Raw genomic sequence first — 26,455 nt, forward strand, 5'->3', positions numbered from 1 at the left:
TATGAAAATCTTCAAGTACCTTCTTCATCATTTCCTTGGGGACTACTAGCTTTTCTTCTCCATCTTCTTCAATTCTATACAGTATTCCGTCTTTATCTGTATAGAATTCTTGTTTTCCTTCCTCTGCATCTTTCAGTTGGGCTATCACGGATTGGCAAAATTTATCACGACTTTGTGCCCTCTCCACAGTTTCTCGATCCCAAACTGGTTCTATAACTATATTTTCTTCTACAATCCAGATAGGTTTGTCTATAGTGCCCCTGTCGTCGTACACTCTGATTTCCATGTCAGATCCGTACCAAATGAATTCAATCATTTCCACGACTTTTTCCCATTCCAGTCCGTCCAAACCACATCCCAGCTTAGGTATGGCCAGAAATTTATCCTGGTTTCTTTCGCAACATTCTCGGAGTTCTTTAAGACACTCCCATAATGTGTGGTAGGTGGGTTTCTCATAGTAGGCACTCTCCGTGACCAGGTAATAAATGTTCCTTTCCGGAAGCGCTAACGTCGCTACTTCCCCTACACCTTTTCCTTGTCCTTTCAGGGACTCCACGCCTCCATATCTCTCCTTGAAAATCTTGGCGAGCCCCGCTCCCATAGCTAGATCCTTCGACACGCAGTGAGCTAACGCCCAATTTTCTGGTGAAGTGAACAAATCTTCTTTCCGATACGTCAGGTTCTGGAACCGTGGTATCTTGTGTTTCTTCCTATACTCTTCGAATTCCACGTACTTCACGTCTATGAAGTTTTCCTCTTCATTATACATTCGACTAAGAGCATCGGCATTTCCGTGAAGTTTTCCGGGTCGATGGATAATTTCAAAATCGTACTCCGCCAAGGTAAGTGCCCATCTAGTCAACCTCGAACTCGGGTCTTTCAGAGTCAGCAACCATTTCAACGGTCGGTGGTCGGTGATTACCGAGAATTTCTTCCCGTATACATAACAACGGAAAGTTTGTATTCCATACATAACTCCAAGTAACTCCTTTTCTGTCGTAGTGTAGTTCAATTCTGCCTTCTTCAACTTACGGCTCGCATAGGCAATGGGTCTTTCATACCCATCTCGTAGTTGGCTCAACACTGCTCCCACACCTAGTCCTGACGCATCGGTCGCCAAAATAAACGGTTGCTCGAAGTCAGGAAAAATCAAAATCGAATCTGACTTCAACACATTCTTCAGTTTCCTTATGGCTTCTAGCACTTCTTCTGTAATTTCAAATTTGACGTTCTTTTTCGTCAAATTGACCAATGGTGCAGATATCTCCGTAATATTGGGTATGAATCGGCGATACCAATTTACTATTCCCAAAAAGGACCTCACTCCCCTGATATTCTTTGGTAGTGGAAAGTTGTCAATTGTCTCTATGGTCTCCGGGTCGGGTAATATACCCTCCTGGGAAAGGACATGGCCCAAATATTTCACTTTCTCTGACATGAAATTACATTTCTTTGGTTTCAGCTTCACATTAGCCTCGCTCAATCTTTCGAAAACCCTTTCAATTTTTTCAATGTGGTCTTTTCCACCCTCAGTATTGAAAATGATGATATCATCCAAATAGACCATACATGTCTCTGGAGTCAACCCTGTGAGTGTCATGTTCATAAACCTCTGGAAGGTCGAAGGCGCATTCACAAGACCGAATGGCATTTTCATATACTCGTAGTGACCTTGAAACGTACTGAATCCTGTCAACGGTATCGCCTGCTCGTCCATGTCTATCTGATGATAGGCTTCGGCTACATCAATAACCGAGAAGAGCATGTTTGTACCTGCTTTGTGTCCTTGAATCAAATCCGATATGTTAGGAAGGGGATAATATTCCTTCTTGGTTACGTTATTGAGTCCTCGGTAGTCGATGCACATTCTCACTTTCTCTTCTCCATTAGGCAGGCGTTTTGTTACCAGTACTACGGGTGCAGACCACGGACTACATGATGGTCTTATAACTTTCAAGTCCAATAATCTTTTTATTTCCCCTTCGAGTACTTCTCGTTGACGATAAGGTATGCGGTATGGAGCTTTACAAATGGGCTGTGCGCCTGGTACCAAAGTCAAGCTATGCTTTACCTTTGTCGTACTAGTCAACTCTTCATCTTCATCCCGAAACAGATGCTTGTATTTTCGAATTAACTTAAATAGCTCTTCTTTGTTCATTTCATCCAAATGATGTAGGTCAAATCCATTTCTCATCCAATCATCGTTTGAAAAATCCAATTTACAAACATTGCTATTAGAGGTGTTAATTTGAGGTGATTCCTCTCCCACAATAGCTCTACTAAGTTTCTGTCCTCTCTTCAGAATAACCTCTTTCCACGATAAGTTTATGATTTTCACTGGGATTTCTTTTTCATTCCTTACAACAGTACGGGCTACGTGTGCTTGAGGATTTCCTATTTCGAAGGGCTCACAAACTAGGATATCACCTTCTACAGGTACTTTCAGGCTTCCTCGTATATACGCCTCTGTCCTTGGGGAAATTACCAGATCCTCCATTGCTACCAGGTCCGATTCTGATACTGGCTCATCTGATGTCTGATTTTCGTCTGGACTGATATCAGACTTACTCTGTTTCGCGTGCGATGGACGCGCTCCTGAATCTGTCTTGGAAGTACCGACACTTTCTCTAAGTTTGGATAACTCTGGTACTCTGACGATTTCATTTTCTAATTCCTGAGGAAAAATTCTGCCAGCATCGTTGATTCTGATGATGCCTTCAGTTTTATTTTCGTCATCTTCTGTGTCCGTCGTATTCTTCCTTGTCTCGGCTGCTGCCTCTTCTGTTGTGATAACTTGTACCGCCAAAGGTACCTCGGTTATCGCTTCAGTCTCCTCTGCATCGCCTTGCTTGTTATTTCCTCTTCTTTCAAAATTTTCTGATATTTGTTGATGTCTATTTGTCTCCCATCGATCTGTCCGCTGGACTTGTCTTCTGTAACTATCGAAGAAGATTTTCACTTTTTGAAGCCAACCAGCCCAGTTATTCTCTGATCCCCGGTGCTGAAAAGATGCGGTTTCCCTGTGCGTTGCGTCTATGCTTCTTCCATTACTTTTGTTTTGTGCACTGCCTATTAGATTTTTGTCGTTTCTTCTCCTGGTGATTTGTCCTATCCTTGATGGTAATGGACATCCAATATTTCCGTCCATGTCCTTTTTGTGCAGAAATGGGATGACCTTTCCCCACATGGCGACTGATGGTACTTGCTCGTAGGAGATACGTGCTCGATTGGCATATAGGAAATCCCTTCCCAATAAGGCTTGAACCGTTCCCAATGTTTCATCCTCACAAACGATTGCGGTACATCTTGTGTTAACATCTCCATCCTCAGGTCCTATTGTCATACTCGTAGTACCCCACGTCCGCAAAGGATGTCCTGTGACACTGGTCAACTGATATTTATCCGCTCCTCTCACATCTACTTCATTCTCCAGCACTCGTTTTTTTTGAATAAGCGTTACCGCTGCTCCTGTATCTACTAAACAATAACTCAATACTCCATTCACACTCACTCTTATAATATGGGGTATATCCGGTATATCTCCTGAATTTACCTCCGGTATTACCATAACCCGTTTACTTTCCCTTTTATTATGATTTTGTACACCCGAATTTCCCAATTTCCCTGTATTATATATTTGATTCTGCCTTCTTGTTTGTCGATGGCCTCCATCCTGGCAGGGGGAATTCAGCCTCAGAAGTTTAAATTGACATTGTCCCCATCTTTCTGTCGTGGCCCTGAAAAAGAAGTCGACTGTGATGCTTGTCTAGGTATGGCTCCCGTATTCTGCTTTGCCTCTCTGCTGTTCTCAGCTTCCGCATTTGGTTGTCTATCTCTATTGTATCCAACTACGTTTCTGACCGGCTTCCATGTACGTGGTTGAAATTCTGCAACCCTAGCTCCCCTATAAGACCTACGAAAATCTGATCGACCCCTACTCTGATTGTTTCTTGGACAATCCCTTGCCCAATGATCTGCTTGTTGGCACACATAACATCCATTACTGTATTCGGGTTGAACTCTGCGACAGTCTCTGGAGAAATGACCTGGTTTTCCGCATGAATAACAATTCTTTCCTAGAAGTGGATTATTTCTGTTCCTATAATCTCTGGAGCCTCTATATTCATCTCTATTGTTATCCGTGGTATCGACCCTCAATTCCCTAGACCAATGTTCAGACTTTCCACCACAAGCCTGGCACTCGCCCTGCTTATCTACTGCCGAAATTTTCAAGTTCGCACATCTTCCTTGGACCATCATAAGGGTTGTTTCCTGTAACTTAACTAACTCCTCAGCCTTCTCCAAATCCAAATTTTTCTCACTCAACAATAAAACGCCAGTTTCTTTCATAAGGTCCTTTCGCAGCCCCACCTTGAATTGATTCAGGATAAGTTCTCGATTTTTCCTTTTTATCCCAGCTTCCTCGCCAGCGTCAGCTCCTGCTAAATCTTCCTTTAGTAAGGCAGACCCTAAAATTCTTAACCTAGTACAAAATGACGACACATCTTCGTCATGTCGTTGAAAACATTTACTTAAATTCCACTGATTTTCGCCTGGTAATTGGAATGGGGTAAATTTTTTTATGAATTTATTCTTGAGATCAGTAAAATTTAACGTGTCCAACTGCGCATCCGATTTAAAATAATTATAGGCGTCACCAACAAGCTTGAATTTAAATAACTGAAGGGTTTCGTCCTCCGACCAATTATCCAGTCTTGCACGCAACTGTAATTTCTCAAAATACCTTACAACCTCTTTTCCTGAAAAATCATCTAAAGTTGCCGCGATCATACCTAGCGAATAGTGGGTTGCCACTCTAACAGGTGTTGGCGTGGGTGTAACCCCTGATACACCTTCTTTATTATTCATTTCGATAATCGGAATGAGTATCGAACTAGAAACTATATATTTTTTGGACTCCTTGCCAAACTTCGAGTAAAATATATATGTATAGGCACAAGTCGGGTTATTTGTAGGGTTCCCTTTTCTATGTTGATAAACCTAACTGACTTCTACTGTATCTTATCAACCAAAAAAAAAATTAACGCAAAATATTATTATTTTTTCTTTCTGGACCTCCTTCTTTCACCCTCTCAAATAAAATCTACCATTCAAATAAAATAATATATCTTTCTGATAAAGTTAATCCTACCGATCTTTTTCTTTCACTCCCTCAAATAAAATAATCCCCTTCAAATAAAATAATATCCCACCGCTGCCACCACTGTAATAAATGACCGTCTGGTCTGAATTGGCGATCCCTATATAAGTACTACTATGAATATATAATAATCATCTCAGTATTTACTCGCACCAGAAAAATTCACCCCCCTGTATATGGGATCGTTCAGCCAAAGGTATTTATTTTCTTAATTTAGTTTGGTAGCGTGAGAGTTGCTGCCACCAGATCAGAAAAAGTTTGAAATCCGTCCTGATCACACGGATTGAGAATTAGTGGCAACTTGGTCAACAGTTGACTTTTTCCTACCTTCTAATCTTCGTGGAGAAATGGCTTGGTTATGCCACCAATTATATCCTCAGAGACTGGATTCGGCCACGGCTTAAATGCGTGGTCTTTTAGGGGTTTGAGGAAATGAAATAATATTAGCAAAGTTTTCACAAACCAACTTTATTAATGAGTAAAGTTGGCAGAATAATCGGATTAACAATAGAAAAAAATTAAATGAACAAAACTAATACTGAACGTTATTTACACTATATAAAAGAAAAAAAAAATAAATAATTATAACCATGAACAAACTATGGGTAAACTACTAAAACAAACTGACAGGAGTATTCCGTTGAAAATTGAGGTAAGTTCACTCAGGGCATAGATATGCCTTGCCTGAATTCTACTAGCTATGCTATAAAATCAACTAAAATACAACTCTGAGAAGTTATCAAGAGACCCACTTAATCGCTCCTCTCTGTATAACGTAGGAAATTACTATGACCTATAATAATCTAATAAAATGAAAAGGGAACCCGATTCGTAACTATATTATTATGGTAAATGTTCATTAATACTCTAGGTGCCAAGTCGAAAATATAGTCCACATAAGCATGCAATAACATCTACACTATATATCAGAATTGTTTAAAATACGCTCACCAAAATTATCGTAGACGGACTCCCCTGAAAACTCCAACGAAAGCCACTATTTCCCCAAAAACTCTTAACAGAAACTCGGAAAAATCTCTAAATCACTAAATTGAATAAACCCGCGAATACTACCAAAACCCAATTAGTGTCACTTCTCTAAACAGTGACTTGAAATACCTCAATATTTCAATTCACTCAAAATTTCCTCTAGAATTTCCAGCTACCGTAGGAAATTCAACTGGATTCACCAAATCTTCGCGCACCACTGACTTAAATCTTTCCAAAAAAACCTCACCACCTTTACTATGTTAGGGGATGTAAGTAATGTTATCCCAGAAAATTCTAACCAATCAGAAAGTTTGAAATTGTTTCTAAGACTGGTACTCTTTTCGCCACCTCATGGTCCGGCGAATAAGTCCTCAAGAATTCACGTCTAGTTCCCGACATTTCTAATGTCGTGAGTCTACTACTGATATATAGATGTCACTGCAAGGGTCATTTTTGGATATTTTCTTTGCTGTCTCGAATAAAACATATGTAGATTAGCCACTTGGGTGGCTTCATTTTATCTTGTCGTTAAATTTAGAGCTCATAAGATAAATTGCGATATTTATTATACGTTTGAGTGTTTTCTGACTTTTATTCTAAATGGGGTATACAGACTGGATGACATATTTTCGACCCTTAACGAAAGATAATGAAATGAATTATGGCGTTGAATGTTACAAAATATCGAATTTCTTAGTATCAAGCAGTTAATTTTAACGACTTTTTTTCTTTAAATGGCTTGGTTCTGTTGGCCTTAAGGTTATTTCTGAAAGATGATAAGGTTCCCTTTTCATACGAAAACACATGTGTTTTGGTATTTAAAATTCAACTAAAAATATAATAAATCCAACTTATTACATAGTTAATTTTATTTATACGACCGGTTTCGGGTTTGATCCTATCATCAAGTATAAAACTAAAATGAGAAGTTTAAAAGCTCGGTTATATCGGGAATTTTCAGGTAAGATGTAAGGACACGTAGTTGAACTACCAACCAACCAACTTAAAAATTCAACACTGAAGATTACCCATAGGAGTTGTCAAACTTATAAATTCAAGAGTGGAGACCTACGTAAATCGAGTTGCTCGTTTAGGAGTATATATTTCTGGTTTTTAATTCATTTGTTAATTTCCATGGATTTTGAGGTTATCTTTACTTATCTTGTGTTGATTCTTGAAGAGATTCGTACAGTGTAGATTTTTTGTCCAAACAGACGTGTTCACGCAGCCTTACGTCAAAATTTCTACCGGTTTGGCCTGTATATACTGCAGAGCATTCGCCACACTCTATTTTATATATACCTGATTTTTTCATTTCTTTTTGGGTTTTGCAGTAAGCAGAGTCCCACATAGCAATAGATATTCCAGGTATATTTCATGAATATACATTTAAGGATATTGTATTATGCTATGAATATGCCATGGATATATATATCTTCTGGAGAATATTCCCTGGAAGTGCTCCTGGCGAACCTTTGATATATTTCTAGAATATTCCTTGGGAATATTCTTGGAATATCTTATAATATTCTTAGAATATTCATAAAATATTGAGGATATTCTTAGTTTATTGTAGGAATATACAATAGAGAAACACCATAGAATATTCTTTAAATATATTTTATGAATATTCTAGGAATATTTGGAATATTCCAAGAATGTGACGAGTAACCGCTATTAGGCATGTATATATTGCATTTTGATACAAGATTCACACAAGTAATAAAACACATAATATTCATAAACAAATATATTTTAAAAACAATATACACTGAAATATTTGACGTTTCAACCAATATTAAAAATAAAAAATCTAATTCAAAATATTTATTCACTGAATAAAATATTCCTGAATACTGTCATATTACAAATATTAGAAATGTATTCAAATTAGGATGTTCCTACTCTCAAACAAATGTATACTAAAAAATATACTAAAATAACAACTCTGTGAATTCATCAGCACTAATTAAAAAATAATAAATATATCATTTCATTGAAAAAGAAAAAGTGTATTACATCAAGAAATAGGTTAGGTTAGGTTTCTCACTTCGAAAAATAAACCCACAAATGAAGTTTTTAAAATGAGTGGTATGATGGGTTCTTCAATGAATTTCACTTACTTAAAGTTATTCAAACTTTGCTCACCAGAATAGTTTTCCTTATATTTGTCCAACAATGCATCAGCCAGTGTTGCAATAGTAATACCTGGAACAAAATGTACATTAACGTTCATTATCACTATTTGAAAGTGGCACAATAAAACTGGAATAAAAATCAAATAGATATTTTTCGCATAGGTTACTCATGAACATTTACAACATTTTATGACTTGGAGAGCAACTTGCATTGTCTTGTTGAAAAGTAATCATTACGTTTTCAATTCCTTGGCGCACCTGCCTATACCAGGTACCACTCTGTTTCCTTTTGGGCAAATTGATACTATCTTGAAAACGAGTGATAAAAATTATGAAAACAAATGATACTTACTTTTCTCTATTGAAGATACACAGCTGAAATCACTCTATTTCAAACATGTACTTAGTCAAACCAACAAATCCCACACACCAACTCTCCTCGAACCTAAAATGAGGTATAGTAGGTTAATCACCATGACTTTACTATCGATACTATTGCATTTTACTTACTTTTCTTGAAGACTGAATAGATGCAACTCTCCTGTTTGAAGATCCAAAATCAAACTATTCGATGTACTGCAAATTGGACAACCCCAAATTATAAATGGTACACTGAACGTGACAGAATTATACTTTGATAATAACACCAACACATCATGCATTACACACGCGAACCTGCCACGTCAACCGCCATGTTGAATCAAATGTCGAATTTAACGCAAACGCAAATGTACCATGCATTAAGGGACAGTCGCTTTCACAGAGCTTATTCGACTGTCGCGCGCTACACTTCAAATGACCAATGAGAAACGTTTACTCCAATTATTCACTTCCCCATTTCTCTGTTTCCAGGATTTTTCGCTTTGTAATTAAATAATTTCAAATACAAAAAGACAAATAGGATGAGAATTAACCAATTTATTGATACAATTGGTTCATTTATTGGCCCATTCAAACTTTTTTGTCGTTTCCAACAGTTGCTGTTGGAGCAATTCATCCAGAATCTTTGCGTTGAGTTCAAAAACTGGTTAACACTATCAGGGTTATATATATTAGGTTATGCATTCGATTAAGATCTTCAAATATTTTTGTTTTTAATAATATTGAATTATTTGAATACGTTATTATAAGATAATTCAAAATTCCATTGTATAGAATATTCCAAAATATACCGTGGGGATATATTCTAAGAATATACCATATGGTATATTCGATCGGCAATATTCTTAGAATATTCAAGGGAGAATAATCCATTTATAGACATTCTATGCACATTCTTTCGGGAATAATCCTGCCATATTCATTCAAGCATATTCTATGAATATTCTAAAGGCATGTATATATTCCAAGAATATTCTATGAATATTTGGAATATATACGTTCGTTTTATGATATACAGGGAATATTCCATGAATATCTAGTGCTGTGTGGGGTTCTGCCCAAATTATCATTACTTATGATAGCTGTTGATATTTTGTATTCCTAAAAATGATTTTGAATATTTTGTGAAAGTTTATCTGAGTAGTTGATGCTACTATACTTAACTATATTGTGTTCTCGGCAGTTTGGGTATAATTTACTCATAAGTGCTTTGTGATTTTTACCTGATATTATCTTTTCTATTAGAGAAATTGGTACCTGATTGTTTACTGCAATTTGCTCAATTATTTTTAGTTCACCTCGGAAATTCTTTTCAGGTAAGAAGATTGCGAAAACTCTGTGTTCCATCGACCTTTACGCGGATAACTTATGTGAGAGTGGACTGAAAGAGTCAAAGGGAATTGTACAGTCTGTGAACGTATTTTTCCGGTAGATATTGAATTGAAAACAACCCCTATTATCTTCAGTGTTGAATTTTGAAGTTGGCACCCTGGTTAGTTCAACTACCTGTCGTTCAACTACCTGTCCCTACATCTTACCTGAAAATTCCCAGTGTGACCGAATTTTCAAACTTCACATTTCAGTTTTATACTTGATGATGGGATTAAACCCGAAACCGGTCGTATAAATAAAACTAACTAGTGGTAATTAGACAAAAGTGATTTTATTTATTTCATTAAAGTGATCATGAATTACCACAAAATGAATTCAATCATACATATATGATAATGATTGATTCATTCATCACAAGCGAGTTGAATGAACAAAAAAAATCAACGGTATATTAACAAGCAGGTGAATATGAATATATGTTAAATTTCTATTCAGGATGGTTCCTGTACGCTGAAGTAGGTATAATAAGATATAGTACTCTTGTTATTTATTGTATTTGCATGGATCCACCAATAAACTTGAAACTGGTTGTAAACTAGAGCCCAAACACAAGTGATTTATTTATGACTCAATACCAGACAGTGCTGTTTTGACCCGCCATAGGTCTCATCAGTGTTGCTAGGTTGAATTATAAATGCATTTCTGGACTTTACTTGACCTTGACGGATAAGTTTAATTAAGTGAGATGTCATCTCCTCTTACGAAGACTTCATCTCTGCGATCGACAGAGAACTCAATATTTGAAGATCAAAGATAAACGAAGTTCCCCAAAGCGGTAAGTTGTAAAGTATAGTTTCGACACCGACCGTCAACGAGATTTGTTCTCTGTCTTTCACTGCAAGCCAACTAGTTGTGAACTAGAGCCCAAACACAATGAATTCATCATTCAACACCAGATAGTGCCGCCCATAAACATAAATACCAAACTGAATATTTTGAATACTGGTCTATCTAGTTGTACTTGCCATAGAGAAGTTAGTATTTGTATCCTGCTGTATATGCACTTTTCGTACCTATCTCAATTCGGTATATCTGTGAGAAAACTATACGTGAATATTTTACCGTAATCCGTTCAGTTTTAGTTTGTTTCAAACAGTTTTGGATTCCATTCAAAATCAGTTCAGTTGGATTTGATTAGGTTTGTACAATAGTATTGTTCAGTTGTTTTTACTGTTCATAATTTTTATTAAAAATGTATGTAGTGTTGTTTTACTTACGAAATATTTATCATTTGCCGATGACACTACTTCAGTTTGCTCAACTAATTGCTCACTGTATTCAACAATTATTGCTGATTCTCCAAGTCGTCATTGCATTGACATTCCGAATCGACCGTAGGAACAATACTGCTAACATGACAATAGTTCTAATCCAACCCTGGACGTAATAGGGCCTATATATGAGAGGGTGCGCATCCCGTTGTAACAGCCCACTATCTGAAAATATACAAAAGGGCATAAATCAAATTGCAAAGCCCGGTCTCTTCGACCTCTTCTTGGCAAAATGTCCATTAAATAATTACTGAAAATACGGCTGGCAAATGTTGGCTCTACTTAGAGATAACAGCCATGGTTTAATTCACCACAGACCTCGATGTGGATATAATAAAGTAAATTGTCAGCAGAACTTGTTCCGTTGAAAGCCGGTTCATAATATTATTAGAAACTTCGCAGCTTGCACTTTGGAATCATTATCGAATTGGGTTCAGAGTAATCGAGAACAATGGTTTATATTTATAAGTCCATGAATATATCGAAACATTTTGCGAATCATAAAAACTCAAAGTCGTCTCCACAATTTACTATCACCCTCAGATGTTAGAAAAGTAATCAATCACTTTTTCGAACCTATATAGGTTCATCATCAGTTAATGTACTGATTGATGGTTTTACCGTTCTAACATCTGAGGATGATAATTGTGGAGAGGACTTTGAGTTTTTATGCTTCGCAAATTTACTGCACTCTATTTCGACATGTAATGGACTTCTCTACCACAGGTTGTCGAAACAATTGTTTCCATTCGAAAACGAAATATTAGTTTTTTGGGAAAAAATCTTCTCAACTTTCTACCGGACAAGTAGAAAGCCAAAAAGCTGTTTCTCAATTTGAAAAAAACAGCCTGTTGTTGCACAGTTTATGTAGCGGAGGTTAGATTTTGTAAATATACTACAGTGGGGATGAACTACGATGTCTAACATGCCTTCTTATAGGTCACTATCATTTGGATCATCATATGCAGAGAGTACGGCATAGACTCATCACATATATACTGAAAATATCCAGTCTGGGTGGATAGCTACCTCATTTCACTGCTTTACAGAAAATAGCCTCAACTCGACCATTTGCTGATAAATAACCAGAAATCGTGTGATCTTCCTTGAACCGAATCGCTCGCAGAGACAAAGGAGCGAGGAATACTAGAAAATAGAGAAATTACACGCCTATGAGTCTGAATCATTTCACACAGCTCCGTTGAAAATTAATGAATTCGGCGAGGGCACTAAAACTGAGCCCCACCCTTTTGTAATCACGGATGATCCGGTAATAATGGACTCCTAAATAGAAATTAATTTTCAATGCTGGATTGTCGTCTCTTCGCAGTTTATGTTGTATGTTCGCAGTTTATGTTGTAGACGAAACGCAAACAGCAAATCACTCGAGAACGTAATTCAGATGAGAAAGAGAAAAGTATTATTTCACTTTCATTCGGTTCCTGACGAGTATTTATAAAAATCTCTAAGTGTATTGGGATTCCATATTCCATGTACTGTCTTGCTCCATCAATGGCAAAGTTATGTGTCTCGCATATGAAATCGGTAACTCTAGACCAATTCGTGATAGACCGAGAAGCAGTAGAGGACAGGTTGGTCATCAAAGACAGAACCGTTATGTCTATTAACTATGCGGAGAAACCCGACCACAGCAATTCCATCACTCCAAAGAGATATGAGACATGTTTGGGAAATACACGTATCGATTTCCACATTACCAACGCAAACAATTTCAACATGTTTAAGGATGTCATCCGACCAATAACAGTACCCCAATAACAGCCTAAGCATAAAGTTCGACTTCAATCGTCTCGAAAACACTTGGTCTAACTTGAAGAATTTTAGAATTCGGTAAACACCGAATTCTAAATTCAAATAAATTCTTTTGGACCAAAAAAGAATTTATTTGATGAAGGAGAGACCATGAATGCGTGAGTGGAGCTGCTCAGCTCCACGCATAGACTGGTGGCTCATAGACTGGTGGGGAATACCGTACACGATTAACAATTATGAACAAGTGAAGATTATTGTTAGGATTTTTTTCTGAAAATCATTAAATTATGAAGACAACAATTTTTCCAATACTCAAATAGGCTATTTGTTTATAAAAAATTGGCGCTGAACAGTTTCTGTTCATATTACCGAATTTATTCATTCAATACAAAAACGGGAAATCGATAATGAATATGAAAAAAATTATAATAATACGAATTTTCAAACACAAACACAAGCACTACAAAAAATACATAAGGCGCTCTAAGAGCGGTGCCTGTGCGAAAGTAGCGATTCACATTGGATTTGAATCGATAGAGATTGAATCCATTTGGAAAAACGTTCTCAGAAAACTTATTCTACATTCACGTAGTTCTCCAAATGAAGAAGTTCTTAAACAGTGAAGTTCGAGGTGTACTGAGTTAAACCTCAAAATGATAAGCAGCCACAGTTCGTCGCGTATTCATGATATGTGACAAGTCACTTGAACACTTCCTGTAAGAGTATCTATGGAAGAGAGGCAAATCTCCAACTCTTCTTCGATGTTCCAGGCTATCAAAATTGCACGTGATGTTCGCGTCTCCAATCAGGCCGATGGCTCTAATAATAATAATAATATACGATATTTGTCGTAAAGTTTTCAGCTCCTGTCGAGACGAATATCGTCAGAAAAGAGGAGGAAAAACGGATAAAATATCGAGATTTTCTCTTCGAACTCCGCAGACTCTATCCAGATCACTCTGTAAAGATGATTGTTCTGATTATTGGAGTCCTTGGTGGAAGGACGTCCTCTCTACTCTCGAATCTTAAAATCATACCGGCTTGCCGCACAAAGGCAGAAATCTTAGCCGCACAGATGCAGAAGGCTGTCATTCTTGGCTCACTGCGCTTGCTCTGGGCACATGATTCTCGGACCCAATGATCACTTACCCCACGGTGAGGGGAGTGGTCATTGGTTGATAATGCTGGCGCGTCCTCCCGAATGTATCGGGGCTTCGAGGGATAGGGCTTGACCAGCGCACACTACGGCGAAAAAAAAATTATATCGTTTTTATTATCTTCTAATACATTAAAAGCAAATTAATCATTTTCAGTTCATTCATTATATGAAGATAAAAGGCGAAGTTCAATTTACATGATGACAAGTCATCATTCAATTGCTCTTCCACTTAACCTCCGATACTGGAGAACAATACTCCAAAGAAGGTCTGATCTGAGCTTTATGAAGCATCAAAAGTTGCTGAGGTGTCTACAGTTTTCTGGTTCGGAACAGTGTTCCAAGCTTTTGAGAAAGTCTTTGCATTTGCAGCGACATGATTATGTCAAGACATATTGGTGTCCATTCAAACCCCCAACAAACTTATCGAAGCAAAAAGCGTAATTGTCTGTCCTGACATTATAATATGCGGTTGTCATAAAAAATTATGATAAACAAAATATTGAAATTTTTGAAACTTCAATAACGTGATCTCATTAAGTACCTACACTGATGAAAAGACTCTATACGAAGCAATTTTTTTTTGGAAAATTATTTAAACATTTTTTGTGGTTGGGTGGTGACAGTCATCACCCGAAGACGATTGTGGATACTAACAATCAAAACTTCGTCAAGTAACTTGGCATGGAATCTCTCAATTTTTTTGGTTTTTTTATTTTTTGTTTGATTGTTCTATTTTTCTTACTTGTATTTTAATACACTGTAATTTTATTCCAGAGATTTTTTGCTTAATATAATTGTTATATTCTTTATATTATATTCTTTTTTATTTTTGATCTGTATTTGTTCTATGAGGGATCTCAAGTCAGTTTATAAAATATAAGACAATGGAAGTCGGAACTAATGAAATTCATTAAATATAATCTTTTCCAGATTTTTATTTATCTGGATATAATTTTAAAAAGGCATGAGGAAGTCTTCTATATAGAATTCAATGTATTTAAATATAAAGTAATACAAATTATGAAATTAATTGAATTTATTTGGCGTTCCGGGGTGACTTTATTGATTCTAGTGGCGCATTTGTTTTTTCAGCTACAGGAAATCCCGGAAAAACCTGCAGCACTATATCATCTGAAAATTTTGATCTGCCGATGTCCTCTCTTTCATAGAATAAAATGTAGGGTGTCTCCAGAGGCTACAATGAATTCAATATATCGCCAAAATATTTAGTGACACGGCAGTACGTTTCATCTTTGACCAATGCGTAATACTGATCAAATTCAACGCCAGGACCACAGTGAACAATAACTACATGAAGGACAGAGAAACTTTTTGTGGAGGGTCCGTCCAACTCTCTCTTTCCCACTCATTAAGCTTATGTATTAAATAAATGGCGATGTCTCCGTAGTCATTAGAGATAACACCATCAAACCTGGTATCGTTGGATTCCTCATGATCTTCCCTAACCGTTCTTGTGATGATATTTAGGATGTCCCATTCGAAAATCAAAAGTTGTTGTCATTTCCGGAAAAGCCGGAAGTTGAATTTGTTTTATAAATATTTCAAAAAGTGCCGTCTAGTAAGCATATTCAATGTTCCAAGTTTCAGAAATATCGCTAGAGAAATAAAGGAGAAAAAGTGGGTGTACCATAAGTCTGTCTCACACGGTATATATATAATCAAGGTTAACTTCTTTTTCTAGATGAAATTCATTTCGGCAATGAACGCCATTATAATTATTAAATCAGGTGCAATTTCGCGTGACCAACTACTCTCAGAGAGACCTTCAGTATAAGAAGACAATTCCAATCTCCAATAAGAAAAGGAAAGGGTCCCGACGTAAAACAAACAAACGACTAACGCAAGGTACTTTCGATCGATCATCAAGATGAGTGCCAGAAGTGTTGGACGACAATTTCCCGTCTCCCAAAGAAATTATTATTCTTTCCGTGGCGCTGACCGGACGATGTCCCAACGCGACTTCGTCATTTCATCTTCTCCACGTCCATGTCTCTGACAGCTGCTAAATCCCTACTATCATATATTAGAAGTCCTGAACAAACTCGGCTCGTAACACTGCTGCCATATTTAAGGATTAGGTTCGGAAGGACCAGAGATTCGAAAAAATTATGAGACGTGAGTTTTAATCATGGGGTGTGGTCGTGTTAATTCTAGAATCACTCTTCAGTTATATCGGGTGTCCCAATAGAGTGATAATGCTGATGTATTGGGCTCCAAAACGCAAAAGGCAAATGAAGACGAAACTGAAAGGCAGCTGTTTTATCATTTTCTTGTTATACAATATGATGAAATTGACCGATACTTGATGAAAATCAATGACTAACGGATTTCACACATAAATGGATAGGGTTAGAAATGAGCAATATGATTATACAAATTCACATTAACTCGTACATTTGGGGACTTCTTGATGGTTCGTTTGAAGGAGTATTTTCATTAAAATTTTGGTAGGGTTCCACATTTGATTATATTTCAATAAATTTGGTAGCTTAAAAATTTCTGAAGAATTTTTTATTGAATCTACTAGGTGGCGACGAAACAATTTCAGACCCAATTCTGATATTATAAATATCTGTACTTCATACCTGTGAAGATATGGAAATTTTTTGCTAGGAATATTTCTATTGAAGAGTATATCAGCATACAGTAGTCTCTTGTTTTACATATTGAGTCAACCAACATAATTTGAAGAATATGTTATTATCTGCCTTCGTTCAATACGAAATATCAAGAGTGAGCAAGACTTTCGAACTGTCTAGAGTTTGCACGTAATTGAAAGGAGAAGAGTGTCACACAGAGTCATTGTTTGTTCAAGGGATACGTATATAGTATCTATTTCCGTACATTAGTTTGACAGATGAATTTGCTTTTTTAACGTTATTATCAAATCGCGTGAGTTTAGAGTTCATCGAGTCAATGTTCAATTCATTACCCAAGGCATCCTGGGATTTATTTAAAAGAGTGAATGAATGTCATTGCGATGTCATCGATGACATAAGTAGATCAAACTTATTCGGCGACATAAAAAACGTAATTTGTGAATAAGTTGTGTAATTTTTTTATATATTACCGAGATTGGTACTGAAGAACCCTAAGGCAAGTGTCTTACCGCGAAACATCGCTGTCTCTCAGTGAGGATGACAGTGCTCCATGTGAGTGGAAATTTTACTTTTCATTTAGTATATTGCGTATGAATCCTGTTAATGATATCTGATTCAATTCCATAACGAATGTTTGGTATAAAAACTGAGTGTTTTTTTACAGCTGAAATTGATTGCTATCTTCCTTTCTTTGGAAGATTCCCACATTTTTTTGTATCAAGATGGAGTAGTAGAAAGTCAAAAACTTTATTTCCCAGAAATTAGTCACTCAAAAAATATAACCCTCTCAATGTAATCCTTTGCACATTTTGAACTTGATATCATGAAGTGGGATACGTCTGAATTAGGCAGTGAATGATTACAGTTTTCACATATAAATCTAGTTCATTATTGATCAGGTCACAAGCATTCACAGATTTTTGGAAAATAGTAATGTATTTGGATATTATCGGAGTGACGACATCACTCACCAAATTGGATGTATAAATACTGAACAGTAGAGGACCTGAAATGGAGCCTTGAGATACACCCGATTCGAAAGTCAAATATAGTCAAATATTCAGACATTTCTTCGCAAACATAGACTCTTGCCTTCAATTATGTAAATAACTACCAAATAATTCAATAGCACTTTCAATATAGTGTATTCTAGATATGGGTAATTTATGATTTATTGAAACCAACTAATAAATACCAACCAATAGTGAATACCAACTACAGAAATTATTGTTAATATGTCCGAGTAGGTCTTTCAAGTCTACCGGGTTACCTTTTTGGCAACGAAGATAGAAATGTATCCTCTTTGAGACAGAAATTCGTACGAACACCACAGTTTCATTAATTGCATATTCAGCCCATCACCACCTCTTGCATTAGTTTCAGTTTCACATATGCTTTTATTTGAAAATAATTCATTGATTTCATTGGATCTAACTTCAGATTTGATACAACGATAGATTTATGGAAATTGACCAGTGTAAGTTAAATAGTTTTCATGAACAGATTTTGATTATTACCTCTAGGAATAGAACAGGTTGTAGCGCATTTTGATCCAGAATTGGAAGTGAATTCAACTGTTAATAGTTCCGATTATGGTTTAGGCGCAGTTATTTCTTATATCTATGCAAATGGTTCAGAGTGACTCATTTGAAATGTTTTGATGAGCTCTGCATAAGAAAACAACCCTCATAATATTTGGTGTAAGAGATATTTACCAATATTTGGACCAATATTGGTCCAAAAAAGATATATCTGTTAATGGTTTCGATTTTGACATTCAATATGTCGATACCAAAATATTATTGGAGATTTCCTAAGTAGATAGCCCATTGCAGCCATTACATTTGAAAATATAGGTGGGGCATAAAACAGGATCGTTTATTTTCAAAGGTATTCAAATATTCACGCAAAAATACGGGGGAGCTTCGAAACCATATTTTTTCAGGCGAAATGAGATAAGCAGTGAACAGAAATGTGTTATTATGGGGACACAGTGACATTGAATCCTAGGGAATACATTTTGAAATAACTTGATAGTTCTCCTGCTAGATCACATTTGATGGCCTTGACGCAGATATTGAATTGAATATGTCAATGGGAGACAATAACCATAGATTGGAGTATTTTAAACGATCATTTGATAATAATTCAATACAAAATTTCGGAAATGCTCTGTGTCAGAAAAACTAGAATAATATTTATAACATTTTCAATTTGGACGAAGCATTTAATTATTTCTATGATATATTTTTATATCATTTCAATACCTATTTTCCTATAAGAAAACGTGACATTAATAAGCACCGTTTTGGGTAAAAGGTGGGTAAATCATGGAGTAAAAGTATCTTCTGATAACTTGAAAAATCTCTTTAGAATGAAAAGCACTTACCCAGATCTTCAGAATATATATACTGATGCAAAAAAAAACACACTTCAAGTTGATAGAAGATACAGAATGAAAATTTTATCAAGAAAAAATTTCTTCATCAGAGAACTCTAGTCTATCTGCGTAAAGTTTAATAAATGAATTGTCCAATAAAAAGAGATCGAAAACCAACAATATAGAAATTAAGGACAATAACAATATTTTTTCAAATCAACCTGACAACATGGCTAATTTATTCTGCACTTTTTTTGTAGACACTAGAGAGATTTTATCATAAATTCTAAAGGTTAACGATGAGTTGAATAGCTGAATAATTAACAATACGGATACTTTGTTGTTATCGGCTTTTACCGAATACGAGCTTCTGATGCTTATCAATAATAAATTAAAAAATAACAAATCATTAGGTTTTCATGATATTCAACCTTTCATCATGAAGAAAGTTTTAATTTCTATTTTACAACCTATAACCCTATAAGTCAGGCTGCTTTCCACATCGTCTTAAGGTGGGAAAGGTAGTTCCGTTATTTAAAAAGGAAGATCTAACACTTATGAAAAACTATAAACCAGTCACCATTCTCCCTAGTATGGGTAAAATTTTTGAATACTGTTTTCTGATTCGTCTCGATTAATTTCTTCGAAAGCATATGATAATTTCTCCAAATCAGCATGGATTCCGAAGTGGATTTTCAACGGTTACGGCTTTAAAGACATTTTATGAAAAGTTGGTCTCGTTTCTTGATGCGGGAGAATGTCCTATGGCAGTATTTTGTGATCTCAGCAGGGCATTTGACAGCATTGGACTGGCTCTCATTATTTCTGACTAATCGAAAACAGTTTGTCAGTCTGAATTTTTGTGAGGGGGAAATAATGAAAACAGTAAAATCACATCAAGTTTCAGTTGATATTGGAGTTCCACTAGGTTCTATTTTGGGTCCTGTGTTCTCTCTGTATGTGAACGAAATAGGTTCATTAACACCTGACGCTCTCATTACACAATATGCCGATGACACATCTGCAATTATATCAGACTAGCAATCGACTTGGAAAACAAATGTAATAGGGTAGTTTCTACAATGAATGACTGGTTTTCTCAAAACTTACTACTTCTTAATCCAACCAAAACTAATATTATATGTTTTCATAACAAATAAAAAGAAGGTTTTATCTTGAAAATGCTCAGATGACACAAAAAAATAATGAATATTACTGGAGTTTTTCCCAACACCAAATCGTTATTTTTAACACTTCGACACGTGTTTCGATCACCAAGTGATCATCTTCAAAGAGGAAGATTAAAACTAGAAACTAATGCGAAGCTAACCCTATTTATGCTATATAGGTATCCCATACAGGTAAACCATCCAGGCGTGCCACCCATACAGGTATACCAACCTAAATTAATTTTACAATTTTGCCTTATCTATTATTTTAAAAATATATGTTTATATAAAACAATTTTCAGCTATATAAAAATTAATTTCGCAATATTGCCTATCCAAAAAAATATTAAGGTTGATAAGCATCTCGATTGGAAACTCCATTGCTCTGGAATTGTCTCTAAGTTGAACTTCATAACAAATTTGTTTTAGAATCTGAAATCGATGTTGAATGTAGGTCAGAAGATAAATTTTTACTTTGCTCAGGTCGACTCAAGGCTGCGATATGGTATTTGTATATAGGGAAATTCTACTTCCACTCCGGAAATATTAAAATCGCAAAAAGAGAACTGAGCTGTATAATTGGTTTCCCAAAAAGGCATCTTGCCGCGGATATTTTAAAAAATATAAAATTTTAACTGTTGTGTCTTTGTATGTTTATGAAATATGCCTGTATGTTTTTAAAAACAGAAATAAATTCATCCGTGTTAGTGAATATCACTCTTTTAATACAAGACAAACTAAAAACTATATCATACCATTTGCAAAAACTAAATTAGCGTCTTGTGCGCCAAGCTGTTTAGGTTCGTTTGTGTGCTTAGGTTAGTGACTGTAATAATATAAATATTCGAAAAAAAAATTGAAGGACTTTCTGTTAGATAAATGTTTTAGGTTTACATTTCTATTGTAATAAAGGACGACTCATATACTGATTATTGTCAGTCTCTTGGGCAAATAAATGTATTTTATTTTTGATATAAGGGAGATGAACAAAAGTTTTCTGGCCTGCCAAAAAAGCTTTTCAAACCCCCAGGGCACCTTCATAGGTGCATTGGGAGGATACGAAAAGATAATTTAAAAACTTGCAGTTCGTGACATATAACTCTGGAAGTAGAAAAGCTAGATTTGATATTTCAGTATCATTCAAGAGTACTTTCAACCAGTAGTTTTGCCATATTTTCAACTCACTTTCACAAGAACAAACTGCCTCAAAAAGTAATTTCCGCATAGTCCCATGTTCCCAATAAAAAGTAGTGTCGCAATTTCATCAATCCTGTACTCATTTACTATACTGCTGAAAAACTTTTATGAATGTTCTCTCAGTAAAAAATATTCGTTATATAGCACAAAATTTATATTTCACTGAATTGCACTCGAGAAATTCAGCCCTCTTTCACTATTATGATATCCCGTAGCACTTCAACCTCAGAGCTAAAAGTCCACGGTTTCACCGGTACACTTACTTTATAAGCATATACATGTCTACATTTACATCGATGACTTTCCATTTGATAAGTTCCTTTCGATTCGCGTTTCATCTCATAAAGTATGGATGGAGTACATTTCGATGAACTCTTCACTACGAAAGATATACCTATTACAATATCATTCAGTTAGAAGGGGAAACTCACTAGCATTTGTGTATTGATACAGTTTGGGCTGAAAAATAAGTATAGATGGCGCTAGCATTCACCGCATTTTCAGTTAGAAAGCTGTTGAAATTTCATGATATTCTACTCATACATTCGTGAGTTATTGTGCTAAGAGTGACAGTACCTACTTTTGTTATTTTCAAAACAATAGGTCAAAAACAATAAGTCTGGCTTTAGGAGCAGATATATATTCGTTGGTTGGCCTTGAGTGCTGTTACTGATGATATAGTGGAGACGTTGGACGACAACAAAATGTGGTTTCTTATTATGATAGATCGTTCTCGTGTCTTTGATACGATTAACCGTTTGGTACTTTTATCAATCATGCATTACATTGGCTTCAGCAGGACGTCAGTGGAACTTCTCAAGTCGTATTCAAAAGATCCTCAGCAACATGTGAAGATTGATGATGCCATTTCAGATAGTCTAACCATTCAACGATGTGTACCATAAGGTAGCATTCTTGGTCCTCTTTTATATACATTGTATACTTCAAACTTTTATCATCATTTTTCCCGTTGTACTCAAGTACATCTCGTACGTTGTACGAGTACGTTGTACTCAAGTGTATCTTTTTTTCAATATGGATGAAATTGATGAAGCTAATGTTTCAAATTGAAGTGGTTATATTTTTAGGAGTGATTAATTTTTGAGAAAGAAAGTTTTTGGCTTTCTACTACTCCATCTTGATACAAAAAATGTGGGAACCTTTCAAAGAAAGAAAGGAAGTAATCAATTTTAAAATAAGTGACTCTATACATGGATGTGTAGATCATGCAAAGAAGCAACTTTCAGACCCAAACTGAAAGAAAGCCCTCCTGAAACAGCTACTTCCATATAAACATTGAATTGCACGAAAGAAAAAATCTTTCGAAACAAATACTTATATATGAACACCGGATTATATAGAAGATACTTTTCTCTACTCAGTTTGTATTCCAAACATTCGTTATGGAATAAAATCAGATATCATTTACATGAGTTCTACTTCAAATGATCTACACATCCATGTATAGAGTCACTTATTTTAAAATTGATTACTTCCTTCCTTTTTTTGAAAGATTCCTACATTTTTTTGTATCAAGATGGTGTGGTACAAAGCCAAAAACTTCCTTTCCGAAAAATTGATTACTCCTAAAATGGCTTGAAAAGTGTTATAAGGACTCCGCCCCATCAAAAACAACAATTGAACGTTGGTTTGCTGACTACAAACGTGATCGTAGATACACCGATGATACAGACCGCAGTGGACGTCCAAATGTGGCAGTAACATCAGGAAACACTAAAAAATATAGAAAATCGTTTTGAAAAATCGAAAAGTGAAGTTGCGTGAGTTAGCTGACGTTGTGAAGATATCAAAAAAACATGTTGACTTTATATTGCATGAGCATCTCTCTGTATCTGTTGAGCAGGGAGGGTGAGTGTAAACCTACAGCACATGTGGCCACATGTCACCCATCGTACATCCTCCCAAGGAGTTTCCCTCCTAGGTCATCGTCCATCATGTCCTTTCCAGGAAGGTGGACAGGTCACTGGAAGACATCTTTTTTATATCGGCGGGTGTAGATAAAGACTCGCCGAACAAAGACTCTCCTATTGACGATAACTCCGGGCACTCATCTTCCTGCTCACACATCCTGCATAGAGGTGTGTCCACTAGCCCCATATCAAGGAGGTGTTTCCTTAGTTGACAGTGGCCAGTCAGAAATCCTATTATTTGGCGTAGATTTTTCCTGGTCATTGCCAGATATTTCTTCGACACCAGCTTCCTAGGGTTGCCCAGGGTGATCATGGTGAGATTATATCCTTTGATTCCATCCCATCTCTTTGAAGATTGAGCATGGGTGTAACATTTGACTAGTTCCGCAATTGTCGAAGTCATCAGACAGTAGGTGCCACTGGGTCCTAAAATTCTTAGTACAGCTGCTTCCTTGGCTCAAGAGTCGGCAATGCGATTACCTTCACTCCTGTCGTGTCCTTCAATCCACCCCAGGATAATGTTATTATCTACCGAGGCTTTCACTAAATCTTGGTGACACTCTAGTACCAGCCCTGAGGTTATACGTTGTCTGTTCAAGGCTAATAGGGCTTGTCTGCTGTCAGTGCAGATTGCTATGTTTTTGCCAGAAATTCCTTTTCTGGTTATTTCTTTTGTGGCGATTGAGATACCAGCCAGTTCTGTTTGGAACACGCTGGTATTTCTTCCCATTCCCCATTTGATTCTTAGTCTCAGTGATCTGGAGTACACTCCACACCCTGAGCCTTCTTTAGTTTTTGAGCCGTCTGTATAAATCCGTATTGCATTTGTATTATCTGAGTCTATGTTCTGTTCAATTTGTATTTTGTAGGGTTTATTAAACACAAACCTGGGTTCAATTGCATCGCTCGTTGCCTGCAGCAGAGGTTGCGCAGGAAGTGCTTCCCGCCATAGGCCCAGCCTCAATTGACCCATTTCTACTTTGAGGTTTACACCAGCCGAAAGCAATCGTACAGATCAGAGGGGTCAGACCCGTGATTAATTTCATTGCCGCGGTTGGTGTTATTCTCATGGCTCCTGTGATGTTTATACAAGCCGTTGCATGTAGAACTTTCGGTCCCCATGCAATGGCTCCATACGTTAACATAGGTCTTATTATTGCAGTGTAGATCCAGGTGATCACACGGGGTGAAAGACCCCATGCGCGACCCACTGTCCTCCGACATTCCTCATAAGCCACGTATGCTGGTTTTGCTCTACTCTGTAGAGCTATCACTACTCCTTTTATTTTGCTGTCTTCTTCAGGTTAAGTTTTATAGTTTTGTATTTATTTTACAGGCAAGCAATAAACAATTTATAATAATTATTATTAATTCCGTATTTCAATTTAATACTGCTTTTTGAAGGAAAATAATACCGTTCATACAAAGTAATGGCTTGAAAAGTGTTATAAGGACTCCGCCCCATCAAAAACAACAATTGAACGTTGGTCGTAGATACACCGATGATGCAGAACGCAGTGGGCGTTCAAATGTGGCAGTAACATCAGGAAACACAAAAAAAATTACAAAATCGTTTTGAATAATCGAAAAGTGAAGTTGTGTGAGTTAGCTGACATTGTGAAGATATCAAAAGAACGTGTTGGCTTTATATTGCATGAGCATTTGACTATGAGAAAGCTCGGTTCAAGTAGGCGTCGCGCGAGCTCACTATTGACCAAAAACAAGAACGTCTTGATGATTCTGAGCAGGGTTTGGCCATGTTTAAACATAACAAGCCGAAAATTTTTTCTTCCACAAAGCTGCAGCAAATCTTTCAATTTTCAGATTTTTGAGAGTGATCATTTCCAGTTTGGACTTTGATCAGTTAACAGAACTAGAAGAAGAAAAAAAAATAACGAATTCAAAAATCCGTTCCCACAAGTAAAAGTGCACAGGTTCGAATTTCAATTGTCTGAAAAAGTGTCAAAAAGTAAAACTGACACATCTGGTGTAGAATAAATTCAAACCAATCACTTTTCTCAGTCACATGAACTGCAATACTCTTCTCGATGCGCGTTTCATTTACCGAGTTGGCGTCTTCAGGAGGTAATTGATTTTCATCTTCCTTTATCTCCTGAAGACCCCAACTTGGTTGGTGAAACGTGCGTTGGGAAAAGTTTTGCCTTTCTGATGAATGGGCTGACAAGTTTGAAATCCCTGAGGAAAAAAATGAATGAAATATTGGGAATGCTGGAAAAATATTCAGATGAGTTCATTGAGAAAAGGAAAGAAGTGATGAGATGAAATGTACAAGTGTGAAAGGACAAAAACTTGCGAAAAAAAATTATTGCAACCTATCACGAGAATGACTCGATGAATGGGCGAACTATGAGAAGATAGCAAACAATAAACATAAAAAAAGGAAGAGAAATTACAATAAATAACGCGAAAAACAAGAAAGTTCAGAGAGAAAGGGATTCGTCAAAAAAACTGTGGAAGTTAGTTAATGAGGTTGTTGCTAGAAATGAAGGAGACAAAATATATAATATAAAAGACGATAATGAATTAATCAGTGATGGAGAACAAATGGCGAATATATTTAATAACTACTTCATTAATGTAGGTGAACAACTAGCTTATATGATAAATAAACCACGTAACTATGCAGAACAACGAACAGTGAGTTGTCAATCGATATTTCTGTATCCAGCAACTGAAACAGAAATAAAAATATTATAGGTCAGGAAATGAAAGCTAATAAAGCCCCCGGATTTGATGGGATGAATTCTGAAACGCTGAAAAAAATAGTCCATTATATAAGTTACCCTCTAACGGCGATAATAAATAGTGTACTATAAACAGGACATTTTCCAACCGCCTTCAAAAATAGCATTGTTACACCTGTTTTCAAGA

The 26,455-nt window shown here is 36.3% G+C and overlaps 1 protein-coding gene and 1 long non-coding RNA gene across 2 annotated transcripts in view; one reads left to right on the forward strand and one right to left on the reverse strand.

The window, feature by feature from the left end:
• Positions 1-26,455, forward strand: part of LOC111504605 (uncharacterized) — a 346,996-nt gene that overhangs the window by 25,419 nt on the left and 295,122 nt on the right. The window lies entirely within an intron of this gene.
• Positions 7,887-9,219, reverse strand: LOC141485210 (uncharacterized). Its single transcript, XR_012467094.1, has 2 exons — positions 8,642-9,219; positions 7,887-8,359 (listed from the first exon to the last, which is right to left on the reverse strand). It is a non-coding gene; the product is annotated as an uncharacterized lncRNA (long non-coding RNA).

Source organism: Leptinotarsa decemlineata, unplaced genomic scaffold (genome assembly GCF_025532065.1).
Source record: "Leptinotarsa decemlineata unplaced genomic scaffold, Ldec_3_MD MMD2_tig00026314_RagTag_RagTag, whole genome shotgun sequence".
Taxonomy (NCBI): Eukaryota; Metazoa; Arthropoda; class Insecta; order Coleoptera; family Chrysomelidae; genus Leptinotarsa; species Leptinotarsa decemlineata.